General features: G+C 47.1%; 1 protein-coding gene across 1 annotated transcript in view; it reads right to left on the bottom strand.

The window, feature by feature from the left end:
• Positions 1-19,647, bottom strand: part of XKR6 (XK related 6) — a 174,715-nt gene that overhangs the window by 103,351 nt on the left and 51,717 nt on the right. The window lies entirely within an intron of this gene.

Raw genomic sequence — 19,647 nt, forward strand, 5'->3', positions numbered from 1 at the left:
CCTTTGTCTCCCCCAAAAGATGCCCTGAGAACTCCTCACTGTCTGTTTTGAAAATGGCCAAGTACTGCAAATGGAGGGATAAATTGCTTCTTTGGGTAAATCAGAGCAGGTCAGGGAAGGCTGGTTACCACAAAAACCATCCCTTCACACAGTGATAAAGGTGAAGAACTGACATGAGGCTACACTGAAGGGACTGTCTTGTCACTTAACATCATTAGTGAGAAAAAACCTTGCATTTTGTTTTCAAACACATCTAATGATACCTTTTCAATGAAGCTACTGTGAGAGGGAATAGTATTTTGGCATAGGAAGCATGAAAACCTTCCCAAACAAACCAGCTGGTCCTGAAATGTCAGGCAAATCCTTACTCAAGGAGTGCATCAGTAGGTACATCAATCAGACAAGACTTTCTTCCAGCATGCACATGAGTGAACGAATCCCTCAATTATGGCTATGTGTTTCATTGCACATTGACCTTAAGAGTCCAATGCTTTATAGGAAGGAGTTTAATTCAATTAGCACACCCATGGGGTTTTCAGCCAGGCTACTAACTGACCCACTGATGTAGAACATTTAAAGGTAGCAAAGGGCACTGAAGTCCAAATGTACCATCTTGCCCTGCTTTCCATTTGCAGTCAAAACCAGAAAAGAATGATTTCTTTTCTGGTTTTGAAGAATCACCTCTGTCAATGATCACAGAGGCGGTGTTTGTTGCAAAACCATCCTGTTTGATTTTGCAGTTTAAACAGCAAGAGATTATGACTGCTATTCTTCAGGCTTTCAAAGTATATTCACACAGGCATGCATGTCACTCAGAAAACAAGGAGGAAGTAAAATCCATCGAGTACCCAATGGAATAGTCTTGTACCGGGATCAAAAGACAAGAGGCCAGATGGCTTCTTCTTTCCTTGACAACACACTGGAGAAGCTGCTTTGCAGGTTGTAGCAGACTTGTTCTCACATGGGTCAAACACAGGTGCTGTTTTTTTTTCCTAGAGGGATAAGGGTTTGTACAGGACAAATATCGAGTGTTGGACAAGGCAATGTCCATGGGACCACTCGTGACCTTGACCATACCAGTTGCCCATTCTTTACTGTTTCTGGAGCTACAATGCCATGTCCTGAGCCTTTGCTACAAGACCAGTTTAACCCAAGCCATTAAGGAGAACAGTCTGAGCACATCCACTCCCTGACAGCATCTGACCTTGTTCATGCAGTTTGGCCAAACTAGGCAAACCATGGCCAGCATCCTGACATCTCGCTCTGTCACCAGCTATCTCAAGCTCTTCTTGACTGCATAAGTGCTCCTACAGCCAGCCAAAACAGGGCCAAGGCACAGGCTTCACCTCTGGGAAACTAATGATCCACATTGCTAATAGCAGGGTTTGTGACATAGGGCTTGATGGAAACTCACATTGACCCAAACAAATCCCAGGAGTGACCATTCCCAATAGATGGCATAGACAAATTACAGCAGGTTGCCTCCCCTCATCCTGCACAGTTTTCTACCACCAGCCCAACAAGAGCATCTGCACAAGGGAGAGTACCTTTCTCACTCCAACGCATCAGAGGATGACTTGAGGGGTAGGGGAGGCATTATTAATCCCAATTTGGAACACCAAATTCCACCTCATTTTAAATTCATTTTTAAGTCAAACTGAAAGGCCAAAAACTTTTGAAACATCAGTGACAGCACAAGCTCCATGAAATCGGTGTCTGTGCCCCACTCCTCCTCCGTGCAATACATAGATAATGCTGCATCCTTTCTTCTCAGCAGAATTTGCCAACACAGCCACGTAAGGGGTGTGCTTTATGGTGTGCAGGTGTGAGTGGCCAGCAATGCCTGTTGTGCACCTTAACCTGTGCACAGCATCCCACTGGCTGTGCACCAATGGTCTATGCCCAGGGATGTCTATGCTTGCAAGGCTGCAAGAGAAGGAGGCAGCAGGGAGGGGAGATAAGATCTTAGAAAGCTCCAAGGAAACTTGAGGAGCAGTGGGAATTGCTGAGGCGGACGTGAGCTGAATAGCTACAGGAATGGGAAGATAAGGAAAAAACAGCAAAGCCTCAAAAACTCAGGGTGCTTCCCAATGAGTGTGCTCCAAGGATAGCAGGGATACAGCAAGGGAGCATGGCTGCTGAAGCAGTGTGAGGCAGGGGCACCAACAGCTCCCATCCTGCTCCAGGGTATCTTGGATCTGGGCGGAAAGAAAGGAGAAAATCCATTCAGCAACCTCACTGAAATTAGAAACTTAACAATGAACACGCTCCACATACAACTTGCCTGTCTCTGTAGCCATGGAGACGGCTACAAATCTGTGTCAGATGCAATCCACTCTTCAGTTCCTAAAATTTAAACGTAAAAGGAGGGAGTGAGGGCTGGGAGGCAGGAGCGGGAAGGGGGAATTCCTCTGCACTGTTTGGCTTTGATATGCATCACGTTTAAAGGCGCAGGGGATTATCCAAACCTGATGCTGGATAAAGCAGCGGCTGGGTAGCAGTTGATGTGTGCAGGACATGTTTATCTCCAGCAGAGCATCTCCCCAGCCTCTCTAACAGCTGTGTTAGAACATCTTGGTGACGGGGATGCACCTCGGGCGGCTACAAAGCATCATCATCATCATCAACATCCTGGAGGTGGTGTCTTAGAGGGGTGGAAGGACCAGGAGATCTGGGAAAGGAGCATCTGAGGGATCAGAGCAGTGTTTCAGACAGAAAACACCCAGGAAGGAGTTTGGTGGTCCCTGCACAGCAATAAGGGCAGAGTCAGAGGGGAATTCCTGCTGCCAGAATGGCAGGAGAGAAGATGAAGCAGGAAGAAGAAGAATGGGACCAGAAACTTGTTTCACCTGAGCTTAGAGGTTTTTAGATTTAGGACATTAACAACACACCACAAGTGAGGCAGGCTATTGGCTGGCTCTGTCTGCAAAGCAGGAAAAATGCAGATGTCTGTACTGTCAGACAACACTTGCAACCTCCTGGATTTGTAAGCATGTCCACAAATGAGCAGGAGTGGTGTATTGAACCTCTGACTACACAGAAAGATCATGGAAAGTTGCTCTTTGAGGTAGGCAAGAGCAAAATGAAGAAATATCAGGTCTAAAGAATAGCCCCACTCCAGACCTTCATGGAGAAATACAACCAACCAACCAAAACCCCAACCAACATGCCCATCCACCCATTTAATCCCCACCCTTGACAATTACTGGGGTTTGGGCCATTTTAACTTCTTCTGCATTACCTTTCATTTCTTACTTGGACTACTTTTGGCTGGTTTGGTGCATTTTTGCTACCATGAATCTCAATCCTACTCCATGTGGAGCTACATGGAGTTGAAGGCAATATATCATATGAAACTAAAGGGCTGCAGTAAAGGAAAGATTAGAGGACTCTTATAACAATGGAATAATACTGAAGACTGCACCACCAATGCTAATTTATACAAAACCATCCTCAACCCATGGATGATCTACTGAGTTACAAAGCAAGAAAGAGCGAGGGCTGTTCTCAGCCCTGCATCTTTGAAAACGCCTTGGGGAGATGATGTAAGGTTTCCCATCCAGGTCACTAAGGAAAGCTGGAGGTGTCCATTCAGAGAGGTAAAAAGAGACATGGACTTCTCAAACCATCTCCATTTGTTTGAAGGTCTAACTTGCTGAATCATCCACAGGTCACCAGTGCAGAAGCAGCATGCAAGTTGTAGCCATGATGACGGAGAAAGCAAGCTCAGCTCCCATCGGGTTTTGTTTTCTTTTTCATGAATGGAGGGTGCTATTAGCCACAAATTCAGGAAAACCCACCAAAAGCAACCTAATATATTATGGGGGAGATTTGGGATGGATAAGGTTGAGGGGTGAGAAGTTATCCAGCAGAGAAAGACACTTGGAAAACTCTCTTGGGCATGGATGCAAAAGAGGAACACACCTCACAGTGACCGTAATAACAGAATGACCTACATCTCCTAATTCATTAATCGCTTCTGTGGAATAAGTCTTATGCCAACAGGAGTGAAATTACCTTGCTCACTGAATGTACTGTCAAATAAGCTACCACTTGATTAAGGTCTAAAATGTGCATGAAGGATTTATTGAAATGGTCTCATTTGCTGCAATGCAATTAATTAGATACATTCCCAGCCAGGTATGGTTTTAAGGCTATCTGATCAGTATTCAAACAAAAGAGTGAGAGAAAGGAAGAAAGAATGACAATTTTAACTCATTTTAAATCAGGAAATCAAATGCATCAGTGTAACTCCTCTTTCTAGAGCTCAGGGGTTCTGCTTTTCCTTTCTAAGAAAAGCCCTTCAGAAGGCAGGTTTGCTGTATCTTGGATTTCCCCCATCAGTGAAGTATAGCTGAAAGCAGCACTTGCACTGGAAGGAAGAAGAGTAAACACAAGTACTTGAAGTAGCCTGTTGAATAGAGATATGTCAACTCCCAGACTAATTAGCAGGGCTCTACTTGTTATGTGCACTGCAGTAACTTTCCAATTAATTCGTTCGTATTTGCAAAGCCATTGAAAGAGGTGAAGCATTAAATATAGATGCTAAATAAAAGGGAATAAATAGCAACCGACACTTAGCTCTCCAGGTTTTCAGGCACCGTCAACAGGGACATTCACTCACTGCCCAGAGCACGCTCCTTAACCAAGACCCGTAAGTGCATTATTAATTCTTCAGTAGCATCTAGCAGACCTAATGAAGACACAGTTATGTTATACATGACAACTCCACCCAGCCTTAAAATCTCCAGTCTCATGGCTGGTTAGAGTCACGGCTGATCTGCATGTCAACTGTAGGATGGTAAGGGCATAAAGACCAGTATCCCCTTTGCAGCTCTGAGTCCTGTTCCTGCCCATTTTTGTGTTCCCAAACTGGCTGCCCATTCAGAGAGGTAAAAAGAGACACGGACTGCTCAAGCCATCTCCATTTGTTTCAATGAATCAAAAATGACTCACTGAATCATCATCCACAGGTCACCAGTGCAGAAGCAGCACGCAAGTTGAAGCCATGATGTTGGAGAAAGCAAGCTCAGTTCCTATCGTTTTTTTGTTTGTTTGTTTTTTCATGAATGGAGGGTGCTATTGGCCACAAATTCAGGAAAACCTACCAAAACCAAGATAATATATTATGGGGGAGATTTGGGATGGATAAGGTTGAGGGGTGAGAAGAAGTTATCCAGCAGAAAAAGATACTTGGAAAACTATCTTTTGGGCATGGATGCAAAAGAGGAACACAAAAAGAGAAACAGCATGGACATGGAATGAATCAGACAGCCACCATCCATCTTGCCTCTCCCAGTCTGGACTCTTCAGTATATGGTTTGAATTTTTGACTGTTTTTGCAGCCAACGAGTTGCAGCTCCAGGAGAAAACCAGAGCCAGGAACCTTCCTACAGGCCCTGCTGTTAAGCTGTCCTGGCATTCAGAACAGTGTAGTCACATCCAAACTGCCTGCTGGGAATGGTCCCTGCTCCCACTGTGCATCGAAACTGGCAGTTTGGATGGACCTAGGATTTCTTTGGGATGGCAGCGCTTCCATAGGTGTGGTAAGGAAATGATATATTGTCTGCTGGATTCCATGATAGATCTCAACACATCCTGAATGGTACCTAAAGATCCCAGTTGAAGCCAGGCACTGGTGGCCAGCAGGACCCCACAGAGCTACCCTTCCTTGATGAAGACTCTTTGCCAACAGTTGTTTCGACACCACAAGATCCTGGTTCTGATCCCATTGGCACTAATTTAAGAGAAAAATTAATCCTACCATCATGGGTAAAAGCCTGATGGTTTCTACATCATCCCAATGGCTCTCAGCAAGCAAGAAAGCCACCCCTACTGAGAGGAGAGTGGTGGAGATGTCCCTTTCTCAGACTAACGTGGAGGTGTACCTCAAAGTTCCAGCTCTTGCAAAGAGCGTGCTGCCAGCCTTCCTTTTTCAAAACTAAAAGGGAATTTCAGCTTGAGTCAGGGCTCCGCATTGGTTGCATCTATAGTGAGAAGATGGCAATAGATAGTTTAAGACACATTAAAAAGTTGTCACCTCCTTCCCTTGCAAAAGCTGTCTTCCACAGGAACCCACAGTTATGAGCTGACCTCCAGGGAAGGTATCAGCTTCCTCATATCCATCCCCAGAGTGCCTCTCATGAAGGGCAGTGAGCTTCCAAATTGGTCCTTCCACCCTCACTCACATCATCTGCTGTTATTTCATCACACATGATGATCAGGGGAGCAGCATTCAAAACACACCCTCTTCACATGTTCACCCCATGACCTCCAGGTGTTGAGGAGACAGGCTTATAATCTGTGCAGTCAGCTGGTGTGCTCCCTCGGTTTAGGATTACATCAATTATCCCTATTTTTAGGTTTGAGGGTAAAGTCCCATCATCCACAACAGAGGCAAACAACTCCCCCCCCAAAAGGCATTAACATATCTTTATATTCCTGTCTTTGTTAAGCTCCATGAGGGATCCATCAAGAACCAGAAGCCTACCGATTTCCAAAACCTGAAGTATTTCCAGGATTCAGTTCTGCTCCAACCCAGCTGGATTTTTTCCCCTTCTTTTTCTTTCCTTGTTCTCTGCTATCTGCGGGAGTTCGTTTGCCTCAGAGTACCTCCTTGTACTTTGCTGAGCTTGTGCCATTAATATCCTCCCAGCAGAAAGTCTCATATAGGGGGTTTAAAGTGTGTGATGAATTTCTCCATTTGTGGCTGCATCCCCACTACTATTAGCAGCCAGAAAACACAATGTCTGATTAGAATTTTCTCCTTGATTTAGGCTGGAAGCTAACTGCTTCCTTGCCGACCTGGCCTCAAGACTTGCCGCAGCACTCCTTGTGCAGGTCTTGTTTTTCAAGTCATTATAATCCATTCACATGAGTGTTGTGAACCTTGGACACTGCACAATAGAGACCACTGTGATGCACAAACAGGGATACTGCCCATTTGAGCTAGAAAATCTCTGAAGGATGTCTGGACTCTTCACATTCTTCTTTTGGAAACAGAGCTATCAAGTCGCAGGGATTGGGAGCGTGGCAAGGTGGGTTATGCAATTAACTCCCTGAACTCAGGTGTCACTATCACAAGGAGCTTTCTTGTGTGTCGTGGTTTAAACCCAGTCAGGTAACTTGTTCACTCACTCCCAGTGAGTGGTGCCGAGCTGACAACAATCGAGGTCCGTGTCCGTCTCCCCCCCCCCTGCACCGGGGCTCTCCCCTTCCCCGCTCCCGGAGGAACGGGGAGGAGGATCGAGAGAGTGCAACTCCTACGGGTTGAGACAAGAACAGTCCAGCAACAAATCACCACCGCTACTATCAGCTAAAACAATGATAAGGGAAAATAACAAGGGAAGAGAATACGATACCACCGGCCAAGAAAGCGAGTTCCACCCGGAAGACCCGTGTCCTTCCGGGTAACTCCCAGTTACCCCCCACCCCGGGCATGACGTGCTGTGGTATGGAATACCTCCCCGGCCAGCCAGGGTCAGGCGCCCCGTCTCTGCTTCCTCACAGCTTCCCCTCCTCCCTGGCAGAGCATGAGCCTCACAGAGTCCTTGGTCAGGGTAAACATCACTTAGCAACAACCGAAAACATCGGCTTCACCAACACTGTTCTCAAGCTAGAAGTCAAAACACAGCACTGCACCAGTTAACACAAAGGAAAAACATGACTGCTACTGCTGAACCCAGGACATTGTGCTTTAACCTTTCCTCTGTGACACCATTTTGCCTTTCAAGGGCAAAAAGCAAACAAAAGAGGCTTCTGAGCCATTCCACCACCTGGATGCCTTTGCTTTGTTTTCCAAGCCTGCGTGACAGGACATCTCACAGCAGAAACAGAACCGCAGAAGCTACAGTCAGCACTTCAAGTGCTTTTGGACATCCACTCTCAAATTAACTCTATGCCAGCAGAAACCAGGACACACATTTGGGCAGCTAACTCTTCTTTAAAAAGAGAAGCTCCTTCAGTGTAAAGCATTAAGACACCACTAAGACCCTTCCTAGGAGCACGGGAAGTAGTTGCTATCACAGCTTTTGGGAAGGATTCATCTCAACCACATGTGAATGCTTCCAGTGAAGACATCCATCACTGAAAATGTCTGTGGAGATCTGCTCAACACCAGGACACCACAGAGAGGCAGTGCTGGGGTTGGTGAAGCCACACATGAGGCCGCAGAGCCACACAACATCTCCTGTATTACATACCCCTGAACACAGGTAATCCACCAAGTCACACTTAAGAGGGCCAAGCACCCCTTTCCCTCCTACCTCCTAGACCCTGTAGACAGAGTTATTTAACACTACTATAAAAATAACACCCAGACTGCCCTGCTGTGCCAGACAGAGCACAAACATCTAGTAGGCAACAGATCTTGTCCCCAAAAACTTAGCAGGATACTGCAGGGTAGCTGAATGCTATATCCATGTGTCCCAGGACCCTGTGAAGTATTTTACCCTCTATGTGATGCCAATTCTCCCAGCAACATGGAAAAAGATATTCCTGCCCACAAACTAGCATGGCAGGAACTAGCACCGGGAAGCGTAACACCCAGCCTGGCTTTTTGCAGTCAGACGTGAATAATCACATGCTATAACTGAGCTTCCACTGTTAAATGAAAACTAATATTAAATATAAGAAGCGAACCAGCCCTTTTAGCAGAAATAATTCCCAGTGCAGAGGCTCAGCTGCCTCTACACTCATGGCTCCTTTTGAATTCAGAGTTGGTAGAAAACCAGAGTCCCACTCGGGGCTTGCTTCTTTCACATCTTGCCCTTGTTGTGGGGCTCAGCAGCAGTTCCCAGGGTCCCAGCAAGTCTGTCCTGTGTGTAGAGAATGGATTGCATGTGTTTCTCACAGGATGCTCCTGGCTTTGCGCTGAAAACCATGTTACAGGGGTAGCACATTGCTCTGCCACCTAAATCCATCATGGGAGATGCTTTGTGGATGGAGCTACACAAAGCAAGCAGGCTTTGTGAATTCCCAGGAAGGGCTGCAGCCCACTGAACCGCAGATGCCCATGTCCAAGTCCCCTCTCCAGGCTCCCACTGCAGCTGATGGAGATATCCTCATGCAGCCAGCACAGGCTGCAGAGGTTTCCTTCCCTGGAGCAGACTCCTACATGTAGGCGTAGGAGGAGATGAGCACAAACGCAGCCTGGCTGGCTGAGTGCCTCTTTTATATCCTTACCTGACCTCTAAATTCACACACAGCTCAATCTAAAGGAGGTTTCCCAGCTGATCCACTCATCTGCCTGTCTGATCTCTGCCATGGAGATGCCTCATTCAGGACCATGGCAGTACTTGGGTTTGCAGCAGGGCAAATGCATGCCATGCTGGTTGTGAGTGCAGCCAGGGCTTTGTCATGCATGATGGTATTTCTTCACTCAAAACTAACATTTTGGTGTAAGGAAAAGATGGGAACAAACACCTGAGCACAGCAGTTCTTGTGGCAAAAGCAATGGGCTCAGCAAAGGTGGGAGCGAGATGGTGCTGAACTCCCCTACGGGGTTTCACTGAGTGATGGGTCTCAAATTGCATTAGTTAGTGATATTCTCCCTGGAGGCCTCAGAATCAGAAAATAGTGGAGCTGAAGGGACCACAGGGACCAAAATCCACCTGGCAGCTCACTGACAGCTAAGCTTGCTCTGGCATCAGCTCTGGCTGTCTCCTGCTCCTGGAAGTGCTGCTGGAGCCTGGGCTCTGCCTGCACCTGCTTGTGCCGATGCTCTGAACCATGTTGTGATAAAGGTTGTGCTTTCTTGGACATCACTGATGAGTATCTCCGTGCTGTCCTCTCACTCCAGAAGGCAAAACTGTGCAAGCATGGGGCTGCTGGCAAAATCTGGTCACTGCCTCCCATTCAACTGCAAGCTCTTCCAGGGGCACAGTCAACAGCTCAGCTGGAGACTGCTAAGCCCAACATCTAACAGAGGAATCAGAGACGTCTCCAAGCTGTGAGCAGAACTCTGGAGCTGCTACTGCTCTCCTCCAAGGAGATCAGTGTCCTGACTCACCACTAACAGGCAGACAGGAGCCTGCCTGTCATGGCTTGTCCTGGTCTTTGCCAGACAAGAAGTGTTTGAGGTTTACCAGGGGCAGGACAGCTGGGTTTGATGTACATCTGGACAGCTATCAGGCCTCTTCTGTTGGCAACAAGAGACCACGTTGGTTTCTTCACTGGCTGCAAGCCCCACATGCTCTCACATCTTAATTTGCTTGAGTAAAGCAATGGGACTGCAACTGAAGTGGCTGCACACGATGACACCGGGAAGGTTTACGCTCTGCCACCCTGGCCAGTACTTGTTACCTCTCTCAGATGCAAGAAATCTTTGAGAGTTTCACCATAGGAATACATGCTTATTTACTTGAAAAGCCACTAAATGGAAAAGCAAGCAGCGGGGAATGGCTATCAAGACCAGGCTCTGGAAGTCCGCAAGCTGGGGCCATGCATTGCAAGAGGTGCTTCAAGCAGCCCCCCAGGCTGCTCTACACCCTTTGCAGTTCTTGGGCACAGCCACATGGGCTGTGATCATGGTGTGTTTGGGATAGCTGAACACTAGGAAGACCCAAGCTATCACCATAGCTAAGGAAGCAACATGAACTTCTTTGTCAAGCTGGATCACAGCGCTGCTGGCTTCCCATGATGCAGATAACTACACAGCACCATCAGAAGGGACCACAGGTCTGGAGGCTATCACAAAGCCCAGAGGGATTTTACAGAAAGAAGCCTGCCAGTTTTGACAGGAGAGAACTCCTTCTGCCCACACACAAAGACAAAGTGCTGCAGAACTCTTTGAAAGCTGCTCAACCTCCCTCCTGGGAATTTCTCCCCTGGTTTGAGTTTTTCCTTTTGAAAATAAAAAGCAGATTTCTGTGGCCACGCAATCACACGACGGGGCTGTTCACACATCAAAAGGTTTCAAGACTCACTTAAAAAGAAGGTTTATTTAATAATCACATTTGCAGCTTGCAAAGCAACTCATTTATAGTGAAGGAAGGATGAAGACTTTACACGAAGCAGGAGACATCCACAGAACAGGCTTCTGCCCCTGACATTTAACATGAGCTGGGCTGTCCCACCTCTCCCTTTCACAACACTGCAATGGCAAAACCAGCTTTTTACAGGCCCCATACCAAACACCACCATGATGTAGCATGTGTGTACCCAACATGGGAGCAGCAGCTCCCACCACCACTGCTCACACACCACAGGCCTTACAGTCCTCCCCCTGAGCAACCAGCTCCAGTCCTTCTCTGCAAAGTCTTTGTGGCTCTTCCTGCCACAAAACCTAACTTGTCTCCTGAACCACCTACTCTGTGCTGTTAAGGATAAGGTGAGAGTAGGCTTGCCTAGCTGGAAAAGACGCACTGCCTATGTGAAGTGCAAGTTTTTGCTGTAAACTTATCTTAAGCTCCTGGTGCTGTTAACTCAAGAGCTGCTTTGCACAAATAATCTTTTTAGTCAGAAGTGAAGGTGTTTTTAGACTGATTTGACTGGTAGTGCTGAGGCTTGCAGAGGAACAGGAGGGAAACAGCCCATCACTGCTACAAGGGGTGCTCTGGGCTGTGCAAAAGGGAAATGCCAACCTACATGACCATTTCACAATCCATCTCCCAGTTATCTGCACTGTGCCCCAGCTGACAACAGCGCCCAAGCCACGGCATCCTGCAGTTGGACTAGATGGTCACTGTAGACCCCTTCCAACTGGAACTGCTCTACTCTAACATACAAACCCAGTTTCAAGTTGCCTTGAACTGGATCAACATTTCCACAACTCCTTGTGCCAAAGCCCCAACCCAGCGCAAATAGATTAAAACTAGCAGAGCTTCATGCCGAGGTCACTGTCCTCTCACAGACACAGAGTGCTGACAAAGCTACTGCACGCTTGGCTAATCTGACATGTTTACACCGACCACCATCTCTTGAGCTTGGCCAAGCAGAGAATGGCAGCTCAAGCACAGATGACCCCGAAAAGCTCTGCAGGAAAGCCAAGAGACATCAAACCGACCAAGTGAGATCAGGTCTGTCCCCTCCAGGAAGATGCTCGCAGCTCAGTTTCTGAGATCCAACTGCCACCACCACCATGGGACTGATAGAATGATGCATTTTTTGCAGATTCTTACCAAACTGCAACAAGGTTTTGGGATGAGACGCAATCTCAGGAAGTGCTCAGGAAGGCTCCAAAAGCCACACGCTGAATCTCTTGCACCTCCCAGGAATCAGTGCTGTCCAGCCTCTTCTGCAATTCCTCATGCAGCATGTTCAGAGACCCACCTCTCCACCTATTAGAGCGAAGGAGTCTCAACTCCTCTGGCAAAGGGACAGGGCTCAGCACTGGGACACTAACACTTTACGCCACCACTTCCAGATGCATCTTCCCCACAAGAGTCAGAGAAACCAGCATGTGGATGGATGAGTTGCTTCTGATGAAAACAGCCAAATTTTGTTCAGTACTGGAAACTACCACTTTTACTGCACCTTAGATTTTCATTCTCCTGACCCCCCCACACAGCTCAAGACTGTACATAAGGAAAACACATGTATTTAGCAGAACCAATGGGGAAACAGCCACAACCTCAGCACCCTGGTCTCACAGCACCCCTGTCCTGCTCTGTGTGTCGTCACTTCACACAGCAGATCCAGCCTAGAACCCAATGTCTACCTATGCTTCTACAAATGCTGTTTCTCATAGATGGTTTGGCATACACTGGAGTCTTGCTATAGAAATCAGGCTAGGCAGCTCTAAATGGCACAGGTGCTTATGAAGGGAAGAACTGCACCTTAAAAGCATGCTACTAACCGTAAGAGTCATTCAGTTCAGAGAAAAGGCTGGTATTTAGGCTGCAGATGGAAAAAAAAAATGTCAAGAACATGGTTCAACCCACTGCTGTTTAAATAACCCCCTCTAGACAGCTTTGGTAAACATAATGCCATAAAGGAGTCCTTCTGCTGCCCACAGAGGCTCTGAAGTCAGTAGATGATAGTGATCGGTCATCTGGCCTCCTCTGCTCATGCCTCTCAAGCACCCTGCTCCTTTCATAAAGGGGAGATGCTCAGAGGTAAAAATGCATGGCTGGTACTCTTGATCCAGAAATATGCTGCTGTAACCCTAGAAAGGGTTCCTTGCCAGCACAGTGATGCCATGAACTGAGGCCCAGCTATTACACAAAACACCCAACAACCATTACGTGATGTTTAGCCCCTTGCTCCTATTCCCCTTCCCAGTCCTTAGCAGAAGGAGCAACATCTTTGACCAGAAGCTCTGCAGACTTGGATACATGCCTTGGTCCCCATAAAGCATGGCCTCAGTCTTGATGGCCCCAGCATATCATTATTATTTTAATTGGCCAGACCTGAGTGCCTGAAACACCTTTACATGGTTACACTTGTTCTGGCAGTGCCAGACAGGGCAGCCTGGATTAATAGGTACAGCACTGAATTTCTGAGCAGCCAAAGCCAGCCTCAGCACCATGAAGCCTTTTTCATTACAGTCTCACTTGCTGGAGCTGTCTGAAGGTATTTCCTGTTGGTTTGAAATTTCCCACAGCCTCGAGTGATGCCAGAGAAGGGAGACAAGGGAAATCTTCAGGCTCCAAGTCGTAAATGCAGGCAGGTTAGAATGCACTGCTGGTGAGCTCGCTGCATGCCTGCCCCACCCTGGAGGGCTCTCCCCTTGTTGCAAGCCATCCTTTGCTAGAAACAGCCAGCAGCAACATAGGAGATGCCTGAGGACACAACTTGCAGCAGGAATCCCTATCAGCCTTGATCTTTGCAAGTCAGAGCCCAAATTGAACTGGATTGAACTGCCTGATGCTATTAACCAACCTCCCCGGCTCAGGCAAGTCCCAAGTACAGCATACAGTTATGTCCTCAAGGCAGGGAAACCTTAACAGTGCTTTGCCGGTGCCTAAGGCAGTGTTAAAAGGGTTTTAAGAGGGGAAAAATGGTTTAAAGGCCAGTAGCTTGGTCAACTTGTTATTTTACATTTGTAAAGCAGAAGAGCAAAAGGCATCTCCATGCTCGCTTCTGCAAATGGTGGGGAGACAGGACCTGCTGCTTCATTATCTGCCGGTGCCGAACGAGGATTCACAGCTCTCTGGAGTGCATCCGTTATTACTAGGGCTCATCTTGGGGAATAATGGTAGCGCAGCTATTGGACAACACTGCACTGTTTCTGACCTGTAAAACTGCTCTTGAACAAGCAAAGGCGGTGTGTGCTTGTACTCTAGAAGTCATGGCAGAAGCCTCAGCTTAAAAAGGGCTGTATGCAGGCCAGATTTCGGCTTTTCTGCCCCAGGCAGGTGACTGTGTGCTGTTCAATGCACTAAATGTGATAGATGAAATAGTGAGCATCCCCCCCCCAGCAGCAACCAGCTCAAAACTCGTGAGCCTAAACCCATGTTCACACTAGACGATGTCACCCAAGGCTCAATCCAGCCTGGCCTTGAACACTGCCAGGGATGGAGCACTTACCACTTCTTTGGACAACCTGTTCCAGTGCCTCACCAGCCTCACAGTAAAGAACTTCTTCCTTATATCTAACCTGAACTTGCGCTGTTTAAGTTTACACGCATTACCCCTTGTCCTATCGCTACACTAAGGGATGGAAATAACAGCATCCCAACTTTAGAAAACACTACAACCTCACTGTCTTCCATCACTGAAGTAAACACCACAGTCAGTGTCTATTTCAGAGCATGTTACTCAGTTTTAATACTTCTCAAGACTGGTTTTCTTTCTTTTCAATTGCAAGTCCACCTTTGGGATTAGTGATTTCATTTTACGATGGGATATTAAGAGTAGGCAGACAGCCCTTTTTTCTATTTTTTTTTCCAAGCCAGTATTCAGAAGAAATAGATTAAATCATTAAATACACACAAGCACAGGAAACACTGGAAACTCTTAGCCATTATCCTACGAAGACAATGCCAGTGCAAACACAGTAATAAAATATTCTTCACTGAAACCAATACTAATTTTCTGAGGCAATCAAATCCATGCCCCTGATCCCTCCTCCTAGGAAAACTGCCAGCACAGCTAAATTCAGATATATGTGGCTCCATGCTTAAATTTGGCTCAGACAAGCTGCAAATCAATGCTTCCAGAAAGGTTTGCTGAGGAAAAATTCCTGATGGGCAACGTTTACTACAGCATGGGGTACCTCTCCCAACACAGCAGCAAAGAGTACAATGCTGCGTCCATCCGGGGCTCCAGGAAGGCTGAAGCTTCAAGCTACAAACTTTGTTGAGGCCACCTTGACCATTATTTGGAGATGGCTGTGTGTCATGCAAGGGGACAGTCTCCAAAGAGAGTTCAGCCATGAGGAACATCTCCAAATGCAGATGCTCCACCAGCAGCCCAGCAATAGCACCAAGTCTTTCACAATGCCTCCTCCTTCCTAGTCCATCCACAGAAGGGAAGAAGGTTACGATTGGAAAGGACTACAGAAGGTCTGATCAATACCTGCCCAGCATCAGAGCAGCAGGACATGTCACAGAATTACTGAAACATAGAATGGTTTGGGTTAGAAGGAACCCTTAAAGGTCATTTAGTTCCACCCCCCCTGCAATGAGCAGGGACATCTTTAACTAGACCAGGTTGCTCAAAGCCCCATGCTTCTAGCAATGGGGCACTGACCTTCCCTCTGGGCAACCTGTCCCAAAACTGTCTTTCCCCAAATCTCTGCAATTTGTGGATTGCCCACACCAAGGGCTGTGCTCAGTTTTCACATAACACCCTCTCCTGTTTCCAGAAAGCCATTGGTGCCTCTCTTTGATGTCCCTTAGATCTTCTATGCTAAGAAAATGAATAAATGTTAAAGCCAGGCATTCTACAGTGGGTGAGTACCCTCCATGATTTCTTTAAGGATCCCATAGCATTCTGCAGATAGTGGATTTTCACACTAAAACTTGAGACGTGTTAATTCTCCTCCCTACTGTATGAAGGTATCCAAATAAACCCACAACAAACAAACCAAACCAAGACTTCTCTCTCAGATACAACCAGGTAAGATTTTAACCAAGCACGCTGCTAAACCATGCTTCAGATGATAATGGTCTCCAGTCTGGAGAGAACCTGTAGCCATGATTCAGGTGAGCCCACGATCCAATCTGTCACCGGAGTTATTGTAGGACACACATTACCAGGATCCATCCTCCAGTCATGGCGCTACCAGGCACAGCCACATCCTACTGATTCTCTCCCCCAAAAGGTGGTTGCATCTAAAATGCCATTTGGGAGTGATCCCTGGAGCAGGCCAACTCCTGAACCAGATTCAGGAACCATTTGGGTCAGTACTAGCTGGCCCAGGTGCCACAGCTTATATTCAGCTTCATGAGGTGAAAGAAAATCAAACCCCAAGTGAGAGTCTCTGTGTCCTCTGAGGTGTTCTTGGCTTCACACAGTAACATATCCTCCAGCATGGCTAAGGTCGAATGTGAAACTCTCATTCTTGCAAGAATAATTTCTACACAACGCCATCCAGGAAATAAAAACCTCTCAGTGTTTCCGATGATCTCTGGAAGGTGCCAGAAATGCCACTGATTTTTTTCATATGATAACACAAGAATCGGGATTCAGCATGTTTCATTAGGAAAACAAAACCCAGCTTACTCTAAGTTCAGTAAACCTGAAAGGACTTGCAAAAGTCATGATTTTGAGAATCACAGAATTTTAGTTTGGGGTGGAAGGGACCTTAAAGCTCATCCAGTTCCAACCCCTGCCACGGGCAGGGACACCTTCCACTAGACCAGGCTGCTCCAAGCCCCATCCAACCTGGCCTTGAACGCTGCTAGGGATGGGGCAGCCACACAGTAATTTGCAAGACACATGAGATGCACCAGGCAAGTAACAACCTTTGCATGTCAATGCCACTCTTGTACTGAGGGGCCCAGAACTGAACACAGGATTCAAGGTGCTGCCTCACCAGTGCTCAGTACAGGGAGACAAACACTGCCCTGGTCCTGCTGGCCACACTATTATTGAGACAACAGCCTGGATGCTGTTGGTCTTCTTGGTCACCTGGGTATATTGCTGGCTCATATTGAGCTGGCAGCTACGTACCGCATGGACGTACCAGCCACATCAGACCAGCACAGGAGCCCCTGTATACTGCTTTTACAATGTACCCAGCCATTTACAGTTCGAAACGCCAAAGTCCTACATAGCACACCGGTGACGGTCTCTTGGCCATGCAGCAAAAGCTGCGTCATCAGGCTTGGAAACAGCCAAGCACCTCTGTGACAGAGGCTGAATCACTTCTCCTTCCTGTATCCATGGCACAGGACCAATTAACCTTTGCTGTACCTCCTCTTGTGAATCACTTAAGAGGGGTAACAGTTAAGCTGCTTCACAGGAAGTGGTTTTAAAAATGCCCTGCTCTGCTCTGCATAAGATGAGAGAGCTTGCCACAGAGAAGGGGAAAAAAAATCAAGCATGTTCAGCATCTTAAGGATTAATCCTAGGCCTAGAGCCAGGCTAATTACTGCCATAAGGAATAAAAGTACCATAAATATAGGTTAGTGCACAAAGGATCCCGTTTGCAAGGTTTTATACATCACCAGCTCAAAAGCGGATTTGTAAATTTAATTATAGAAAGATTATAAAAGCAGGTAATACCCAAAGGGTTGTAAAAATAATTTTACTATAGTGACAAGAACAGACCAACAGAAAAACAACCTAAACATCTTGAATTAAGTAGGGCATCTGATAGATCTCTTGAAGACCTTCCGTAGGATTCAGACCAGACTGCTCACTGGGGATGCGCAGGAAGCATCCTGCTAAAGCAGCATCCGCCACAATCTTCCAGAAATGCTATTTCCGAGAGAGAAGAGATAAGTCACTCTGACAGCCTTGCAACCTTTCAATGCTGATTTACTTAAAAGCATCTAAAGTTTTTATCGAAGGTGCTCCTGGTGGCAGAAGCATGTGGTGGTCTGGTCATAGCCATGTTAGGACGGAAGAGGATGGTTCCTTTTCTGCATGGTGATGTGAAATCCCTGAAAATGCTGGTGTCCATCGGGATTAATGGCACTTCTCTGCCAAGAAAAGCTTTGGGGGAAGACAGTTCATTAAATGCCATTGGGATGGATTTAGGTTCTACCCTACAGCTGTGCTAAGTAAGCAGCTGACAGTGAAGAAAAAGGGAAGAGCACAGGTTAACAACTCAGCTCAGACAAACTGGAGACCAGTGACAAGTGGTGTTCCTCAGGGGTTAGTGTTGGGACTGGTGCTGTTCAACATATTTGTTGGTGACATGGATAATGGGATCAAGTGCACCCTCAGCAAGACTGCCAATGACACTAAGCTGTGTGGTGTAGTCGACACACTGGAGGGAAGGGATGGGATGCAGCGGGACCTGGACAGGTTGGAGAGATGGACCTCATGAACTTCAACAAGGCCAAGTGCAAGGTCCTGCACCTGGGTCAGGGCAATCCCAAGCACCAACACAGCCTGGGAAGAGACTGGATTGAGAGCAGCCCTGAGGAGAAGGACTTGGGGGGGTTGGTCAGTGAAAAGCTCAACATGACCCAGCAGTGTGTGCTTGAGCCCAGAAACCAACTGTGTCCTGGACTGCATCACCAGCAGCGTGACCAAGGGGATTCTCCCCCTTTGCTCCGCTCTGCAACACCCCCCCTGCAGTCCTGAGTCCAGCTCTAGGGCAATGACATAGGAAGGATTTGGAGCTGTTGAAGTGACTCCAGAGAAGGCCACAAAGATGCTCTGAGGGCTTGAGCACCACTGCTATGGAGACAGGCTGAGAGAGCTGGGCTTGTTCAGGCTGGGGAAGAGAAGGCTCCAGAGAGACCTTAGAGCAGCTTCCAGTGCCTAAAGGGGCTGACAAGAAGACTGGAGAGGGGCTTTTGACAAGGGCCTGTAGCAGGACAAGGGGGAATGGCTTTAACCTGATAGAGAGGAGATTGAGATGAGATCTAACCCGTGAGGCCCTGGCAGAGGTTGCCCAGAGAAGCTGTGACTGCCCCATCCCTGGCAGTGTTCAAGGCCAGGTTGGACGGGGCTTGGAGCAACCTGGTCTAGTGGAAGGTGTCCCTGCCCATGGCAGGTGATTGGAAGTGGATGAGCTTTAAGGTCCTTTCCAACCCAAACCATTCTGTGATTCTATGATTCTCTGCCATTCAGGCTGCAAGAGGCATCCTTCACACTGCTAAAAAAACTGTCTGAAATGCACAAGTGCCTACACTCTAACTTATAATGCAATGTAATTAATTCTATAGACAATCTAGAAAAAAAGCCCATCTCAATGTACGCAGCACAGGATTTAGGGTATCTGTTGTATTAGCTCTTTACCATCTTCCTTCTTGCCCTCTCTCCCTTCCAAAAATGCTGCCGGATTTCTCACTTGTGGTGCTGTCTGCACTCTTTAAGAAAAATGAAATAATACTACAAGGTGTGCATAAAGGGTGAAGGCACAGGACATGAACAGAGATGAGGGTTCGATTCTGGGATCTCCTGGGCTTCCCACTAAAATACAGATACCTTTAGCAGCTTGGAATTTTAATTCTTGACCTATAAACCACATTTTTTGTGTATAAATCATATTTCTGACCTGCCCAGCACTTTCTACTCCAGAAGGCAGTTCCTGAAGGGTCCCTGGGACTGATTTGGGTTCTAACCTAACACAGCTCTGAACAA

Source organism: Pezoporus wallicus, unplaced genomic scaffold, assembly GCF_028554395.1.
Source record: "Pezoporus wallicus isolate ANWC-B61680 ecotype Strahan unplaced genomic scaffold, APGP_CSIRO_Pwel_v1 contig_6464, whole genome shotgun sequence".
Classification (NCBI taxonomy): Eukaryota; Metazoa; Chordata; class Aves; order Psittaciformes; family Psittacidae; genus Pezoporus; species Pezoporus wallicus.